General features: G+C 41.0%; 1 pseudogene; it reads right to left on the bottom strand.

Moving 5' to 3' along the window:
- Positions 1-2979: 2979 nt before the first annotated feature.
- LOC110288859 (polyadenylate-binding protein-interacting protein 1 pseudogene) lies at positions 2980-5739 on the bottom strand (annotated as a pseudogene).
- Between the last annotated feature and the right edge of the window lie 2564 nt (positions 5740-8303).

The following is an 8303-nucleotide window of genomic DNA, read 5'->3' as shown; positions in this document are numbered from 1 at the left end:
AGTAATCCTCCCTGACACCTGATTCCTACTCTTTCCATTGATAAATCCACCTGGGAAATCTATTCTTTGCATCTCCCATTAAGTCTTCCTTTCTACTTAGCCACTCTAGGTCTGTGGACTGTAGCACGACTGTCTTTTATTTTACAGTTAATATCCACTGCCAATAGAATTAGCTAACCTGGGTTCATGAGAACATGAGAGATCAGGGAGTCAGTAGGGGTCTAATCTAGGTCCTCTATGTATGTACTATACCTGAATAATTTGCTGTTCTTGTGGAAATCCTAACAGAGTGGGAGCTGTCCCTGACTCTTTTTCTTATGTGTGGCATCCTTTGCACTCTACTGGGTTGCCTTGGCCAGCCTTGATGTAATAGTATTTGCTGGTGTATTGTAGCTTCTAATGATGTGTTTGGTTGATGTGCCTGAACTTGAGATGAATTTGGACGAGAGTTCATCCAAGGAATCTTTTAGATTCTATCAAAGATACCACCCCTCACTAAAAGTGTCTCTGTATTTGCTGCAGGATAAGAGCTGCTTACAGGGCAAAGAGATTAGATGGAGATGCAGAGGCAATTCTGGTATGATCAGTTAGCTATATACATCAAGCCCTTGTTTGTTGAACTAATGATTGGGAAAAACTACTCCACCATGAATACTGTCCCTTCCTTCAGCAGGGCAAATTAGAATTTTGTGTGGAATTTGTTGCTCAACTACAGGAAAATCTACAGAAAACTATACTACAGAATGACATATCCTCAGCGATATGATTGCATAAATTATGGCTTTTAATAACAGCAGTTCATAATGTCAGAGAGTTATAGCCCACTAGGAAATACATGAGATATTTGGAAGATTATATCATACCTGTATTGATACGGGCCCTCTCTCTTATAATGCTTCTGTTTCAGCTTTCACCCTTCCACAAGATGAGATGTTTTAGTTGTGACAAAATGGGTCGCATATAAAGGGATTGTGAAGAAGCAGAATCAGAAGAAACAAAATGAAAGGATGAAGAAGAAGAACATGAACAAGAGTAAGAAGAAGATGAGAAGGAGGAGGTGCAGGAGCAGGAAGAGCAAAAAGATGAAGACTGGGGAATAGTGACAAGGTCATGTACAAAGAGGAAGAAGATAGGAAGAGGAGGAGAAGAAGGAAGAGGAGGAAGAGAAGAGGAAGAAAGAAGAGGAGGAGGAGAAGGAGGAGGAGGAGGAGAAGGAGAAGGAGAAGAAGAAGAAGAAGAAGAAGACGACGACGACAACGAAGAAGAAGAAGAAGAAGAAGAAGAAGAAGAAGAAGAAGAAGAAGAAGAAGAAGAAGAAGAAGAAGAAGAAGAAGAAGAAGAAGAAACAAACAAACAAAAAAGTTCATAACATGAAAAAAGTACTCAGAGTGTGCCACAAATACAAAAGACAAACACAGTGAGTTTATTAGTGTTGGTCAAATTTGAAAAACTTGTCAACTGATGAATGAAAAACATCCAACTGATTATGGAAACTCAGCTATGGGCCTCTTCCCTGGTCCTTGGCCAACAATCCAGGAAAATGAACACAATTAAAATGGGGACATCTTGTGGCTACTCCTGGCAATGCAGTAGCCACAAGATTAGAGATGAAGCAAGATTATTTTTTAACTCCCTATCAAATAACCAGATTTTATCAACTGGGATGCTTTGTCCTTTTTCAGCAGGATCCACTGGAGCACCTAATGGGAAAACTAACTAGTTGGCCCTTTAAAAGAATTAAGTGTTCATCCACGAATTTATGATTCAAATTATACAGGTCAACTGCCTATCATGGCATAAGTAGAACATATGCTCCATCTGCAGGCTGGAAAAAGAATTTCACAGCTGCTTCCACTACCTTATGTAATTTCTATCCCTATGGACTTTGGCAGCACTAACTGCCTTTATGGTTTTGGCAGTAGTACAACTCAGAATAGGTATAACACTTTAATTGCTGAAGAGAGACCTGACTGTATGTTGTGAGGCATCTGATATGAGGGCATCAGTATTTGGGTTAATTGAAAACTGGTGCTGACATGTTACTCTTTGAAAACACTGGTCTACTAATTCACCAGGGCGAAGAAAACCATTCAAGTCTCTGATATAGAGACTGCTTTTCAAATATGGCAGAGGATAGAAATTCTTCAATGCCTTGGACAGGAAAAACAATGAGCTGTTTTAAAGCTTTTGTATTTAATGTGTCATAATCTTCCAGGGATGAGATTTGATGTGCTCATTGGACTTAGGCTCACAGTAAGTAATGGAAGAAAACTTTTTAATGGGGCCATTGGTCCAGGATGGCCAATTCCCACATGCTTGAAAGCCCAGGCAAGTTCTTAGAATTCTCCTTGTACTTACTAAGAAGTCATTGGATTAATCTTTATATCCATCCTCTTGCTTAACTCCTGGTTATGACATTGATTTTTTTTCAAGACAGGGTTTCTCTGTATAGCCCTAGCTGTCCTGGAACTCACTTTGTAGAACAGGCTGGAGTCGAACTCAGAAATTTGCCTGCCTCTGCCTCCCAAGTACTGGGATTAAAGGCATGTGCCACCATGTGCAGCATTACATTGATTCTGACCCTCATCTTCCCAGTCTTGTGAACCTTCACATGGCATAATAAAACATATTTGCTACAGGTATCTCTGGGTAAATTTTCTTCCCTGTGATTAAAGTTCTGAGTTCAGATTAATGGCACGAATTAACTTCCGTTATACAATCGTTCCACTATAAAAATTTCAGTTAGTTGAAGTATTTCTTGATTCAAATTCAAATCCAAGACAATATGTGTGTGTGTGTATGTAATATATATATATATATATATATATATATATATATATATGTATATATATATACGTATGTATATATATGTATGTATATATATATAACAATATATATTACAATGTATATATAGTATATTACAATGTATATATATTTCCAGAAATGTCCCAGGGATGTTTCAAATGTCTTTTTTTTTTATTTTCAAATTCTAATTTTAATACAGACTGAACAAACAAACAAGCAGAAGTGGGAAAACTAAGTGTATAAGCAGACACAGATGTACCAAATGTAAAACAATGAGTTATTAACACAACTATTTACATGCATATTTACAAGCAACCCTTTTATATGTTTATTTTTAGTTAGTTGGAAAAAGATTTGACATTAGATAAAAACATTACTTAAATAGGGCCAAGATGGTACATTATAGTAAAAGTATTAGAAAAGTGGTCCTCACAGTATAGCAATTATAAAGCAGATGAAAACTTGAGTGACAAATACCTAGTAAAACTGTCTAGTAAAAAGTCGATGCAACCCATGCAATGAAATAAAAATGAGTAAGCCATATGAAGATCGCAGAGTAATACTGTAGGATGGTGGGAATGAAGTTAGTTGGGCAAAGCACACAAAAAACAAATCTTGAGTTGGAATAAATCCTCAATGAAGAGTCTTGGTTCCTTAGCTGGTGTTCTAAGCCCCACCCACCCCACATTAATGGCATTTTAAAAGCCCTTGGTATCAAATAGCATCTACATAAGTAAATAAGTTGTTTATATACTCCGAGACTTTGGTGCTAAAGATTTTCATGATTGTGATTAGTGCTTGAAACTCAATATATAGAGAATCAAATGCTAAACTAAAATAAAAGCTCTAATAGTCATATCTAAAAAAGAATGCTACATTTTTTGCAGTCATATGTATTTCCAGACTAAGACTTTTTAACCTCAAGAAAAAGAAGTTGAACGATAAGCATCTAACCAGCTAGCAAAATTTTCTTTCAACATTTCATTTATTTCAAAATCGATTTTATTGCAGCCAAAACAGTAGAATTAACTGTACATAATAAAACTATTATATATATATATACATTTTAAGTTACAGGGAATAAAGTTTATTTTGGCAGGTAGTGTTAAACAAAATTAAAGTTGCATACATTAGTAACATAACTCAAAATCCTTAATTTGGTATAAGTCTGACACAGTTTCTTGCTTTCCTGTGTTCTTCTAAATCACCATACCTAAACTTAAAAAAAAAAAAAAAAACAACAAAAAAAACTGATATCCTCAAATTTAACTTTACTGTTTTCGCTTGCGCTCTGATTCCAAACAAAACTTTTCATAAGCTTCTTCAATTTCTGGGTCCATCTCATCATCGATATCATCCAAATATGGGTCACCAGCCCCTGATAAATCTGTTCCATTTTCTTCATAATCTGGAAAAAAGTCCTCTCTTTCAAGTAACTCTTGATACTTTTCTTGGTAATCTGGGTCCGCTGCAGTGAAAGGAACACCATCAGATGTATAAAATGTTGGTTCATTCATGAAGTAGTTAGGGTCATTTTCAGGGGTAGCTTCTCTGTATGTTGAAGTTGCATGGACCCTACCCCAGTTACTTGATCGAAGTTCAACAAGCTTCAAGAGCATTTGTTTTACATCTCTGCTGCAGTTTGCATCTAGGACAACATTTTCAATTCTCTGAATTATTTCTTCCATATCAGTTTTCCCCTTTTCCTTCCAAGTATCTTCTAAAACTGATCCTGTCAACTTTAGCAATTTTACTGCACAAATTAAGTTGTCATCCATAGGATTAGAGAACAGAGCATTCAGCAGTTCCCGAAGACCAACCTGAAGAATATCTGCTCTTGTAACTTGTCCATTTGTTCTTTTAATCTCCAGGTTAAGATATAGTTCTCCCAGAAACAGAACAAATGCATGAAATCGTTTTCGAGTCACTTCATCCCCTTTTGCAGCTTGGTCTTTAGCTTCATACTCCGTCCTGCACCTTTGAAGTAGCAATTGGTGGAAGTTGCCACTCTGTGGACTAATTGTCAGATGATGGGACAGGTAATTACACAGGCGAGCTCCCATGTAAGAGAAATTTGGGATAGACGTGGCCTGTTGGTAGATAAGTTCCACAAGTTCTTGCAAAGCATCGTCTGTTGTGACCCATCCATTCAGGGTTTCTGCAAACTGTTCAATTTCTGTTTCAAAACTACCAGGCTGTTCTGTCAGATGATTCAGAAAATCCTGAACATACTCTGATAGAATGGGGTAATCCTCACAACCATCCTCATAGGATTCTGTATAATTAGAAGAATAACCTGATGGGTAAAATTCGGGGGCGTTCGCAGACAGCTTAGACATTAACACAGGAGCCACAACCACCTGGGGCTTAGCCATTGCTGAGTTCTGCTGTGGGATTTTATCCTGTGAACTAGGTGGAGCTCTCTGGGGCTTCGTTTGGTCTGGGAGCGCCCCAGGCCGGGGAGGCCGCGCGGAGCCGGCGGGGGCCTCGCTCTGGGCCCCTGGCGGCGGGGCGGTCCTGGGCTGGCGCAGCGGCGGCGGCTGCAGGAAGCCCGGGGCTTTGGGCTGCGGCGGCGGCGGCGGCGACTGGTGCTGCGACCGCTCCGCAGGCCCCGCTCCGTTCGGGAACCCGCCGCCCTCAGGCCCGCCCCCTCCGCGGCCCAGGAACAGGCCCGGGCTCCGGCCCCGACCAGCACCTGGAGCCCGATCGAAACTGTCCGACATGCTCCTTGCTCTCCAACCAGGGGTGCCGCCGCCGCCGCCGCCGCCGCTGCTCTGACTAGGACTCGCGGGAGGCGCCGCGGGCCGCCTGTCACCGCCGCGCCTCACTCAGGCCTCATGGAGGAGGCCGGCGGGCCCTGCTCGGTCCTCCGCGCTCCGGGCCCCCGCCGACGCGCCGCAGCACAGCGCCCGACTCCCTTCGGCTGCCGGACGCTCTCCCTCTCAAATGTCTTTAACACAGAAGAATGGTGACATTTGATCATCAGTCTGCATAATCAAAATTTCTACTACAGGATGCTTTCAATATATATCTAATATATTTAATAATTTGAAGTAATTATGACAATGATCTGACAAAGTTCTTAATTTTAAACTGCAGATAATTTGGGATGTTCTGAATGTTATTGAATGGCAAAAATAAAGGGCTTTAGTATAAGTACTTGATATTTCAATTCTTCATATATGAACTTTTTTGATTACATATAGGTAATCCTCCTCTAACTCCAAAGTACTTGTGAGTATAAGAATGTTCCTTTTCTCACTAGAACTCACATTTTTATAATTTAATTTTCTAAATTAGAGTAAGTATCACTCAATCAAGGCATAGGTGGAATTAGGGTAACTGTGCTTACTTGTCTAGGTTAATTCACAGGAAAGCTTTAATCTGGGGTTGCAATCATAGTTTATTGAGAGAAATTGCTGAATTATAAAGTTTCTCAACATGCTGTTTTGATTCAATGAGCTGTGAATAATGGTTTTTCTCCATATTTTGAGACTACATAGGTTTTTATACATGAGTTAAGAAAACTCCTGCACCAAGACATATAGTAAAATATTCCTTACTATTAGCATGCTTCTCTGACATATTAGGAAATGTCATGAAGCTGACCTGTAAAAATGTTTTGGGAACACTTTATATACATAGATGAAAATGAAACTGTTATATTTTTCAAGTAAAATATGATAATGAGAAATAAAATTTTTCCAAGAAAAATTATATTCTATTATATGTGAGGCATTGGGCTATACACAGACAGTCTGGTTTCCAGTTGAGGCTAGATGGTGAACCCTGGGACCCGGTGGTGATAATTCACCTACAAAGGATGGAAAGAGTTCTCTCATGTCTCCCAGAACCCTGGCTCCTGTCAAAGTTACCACCCCCTCACCCCTCCCCCCCCACAAAAGAAACATGGTTAGTAGTCATGTAGACAATGTCCCAAGCTTCTGAACTTCAGGCTAAACTCCTCCCCAGTTACCTAGCAACAGTAAGATAAAGCAGCCCAGTATATGAGGGGCTGTTTGGCCCCTCCTCACTCTCGCACTCTCTTGCTCTTACTGCTCTCCTCTTACTTTTTCACTCTTTCTTTCTAGCTTTTCTTTTCTCTCTCCCTTTCCCCTTTGTCTCCTCTTGGCCATGGCCAGTCTCTCTCTCTCTTTCTACCTTTTCTCTTTCCCCCTGCCTTTCTATAATAAAGCTCTAAAACCATAGACTATCTCTGCTTATCAAGGCCTGCTGTGCAGACTTTTGCCTCTGTGGGAGCCCCTCTCCCTCAGCCTTCTCTCCCATAATCCCAGGGCCCCTTGTTTTGGGGGCTGTCCCTTGTCCACCCCTTGTCAAGTGGGGTCAGTGGCTTAGATGCCTACCTGGGGCCGAGTAGAAAGCTTCTGGCAGCCCTCTTGCATCTGCCTGCCCAGAGCATAGGAGAAACTCTGTCCAGACGTGGGCTATCCTCCCTCCCCCTCTTCCCCTGGCCCATTTTAGTTCCCACAGCTACACATTTAATATGCAGTTTATCTTGGTGTGTTTAATTTTCACCCTTCTGGAAAAATGTTTCAAATTTTGAAAAACACTTAATGGATTCCTTCATCTAACCTCACCATGTCCCATATTATTTTTTAAAAATGTTTTTACTAATCATTTTATTCGTTTATATTTCAAATCTTACCCCCTTCCTGGTATCCCCCACCCATGAACTCCCGACCTCATCCCCCTGCCCTTTGCCTCTAAGAAGGTGATCACCCACTCATTCCCACATCACCCTATAGCACCCTCTTCTCTGGGGCAACAAGCCTCCACAGGAACAAGAGCCTCCCCTCTCACTGATTGGCAGTCCTCTACTATATATGTGTCCAGAGCTGTGGACTGACCCATGTATATCTTTGATTGGTGGTTTAGGCCCTGAGAATGCTGAGGTGTCTGGTCAGTTGATACTGTTGTTTTTCAAGGGGTTACAATCCTTCTGCTCCTTCATCCCTTCCCCTAACTCTTCCATAGGGTTCAGTCCAATGATTGGCTGTGAGTGTCTGCATCTGTGTTAGTCAGGTGCTGGCTGAGCCTCTTAAAGGATAGACATACCAGGTTCTTGTCTGCAAGCAAATCTTGGCATCAGCAATAGTGTCAGGTTTTGATGTCTATAGATGCAATGGATTGAGTGGTATTATGGGCTCTGGGTAGCCTTTCATTTAGTCTCTGATCCTTTTTATCCATGCATTGACTTTAGATAGGGACAATTCTAGGTTAAAAAGTTTGAGATGGGTGCTGGTCTCCTGCTGCAACTCAGGACTCTGTTTATCTACTGGAGCTGGTCTCTTCAGGTTCTATCTCCCTGCTGTTGGATATTTCGGCTTTCATCTCCATTGGGTCCTGAGAGCCTCTTGCATCCTTGGTGTCTAGGACTTTCTAGTGGTTCCCCAAATTCCACATCTCTACATTGCTACTTATTTCTATTTATTCTCCTGTCTGTCTGGACTTCTTGCCTGTCTTTTCCCACACCTGTC

Source organism: Mus caroli, unplaced genomic scaffold, assembly GCF_978045245.1.
Source record: "Mus caroli unplaced genomic scaffold, Mus_caroli_1 scaffold_3, whole genome shotgun sequence".
NCBI lineage: Eukaryota > Metazoa > Chordata > Mammalia > Rodentia > Muridae > Mus > Mus caroli.
Note: the sequence above shows the minus strand (reverse complement) of the source record. Positions and strands in the feature narration are given on the sequence as shown.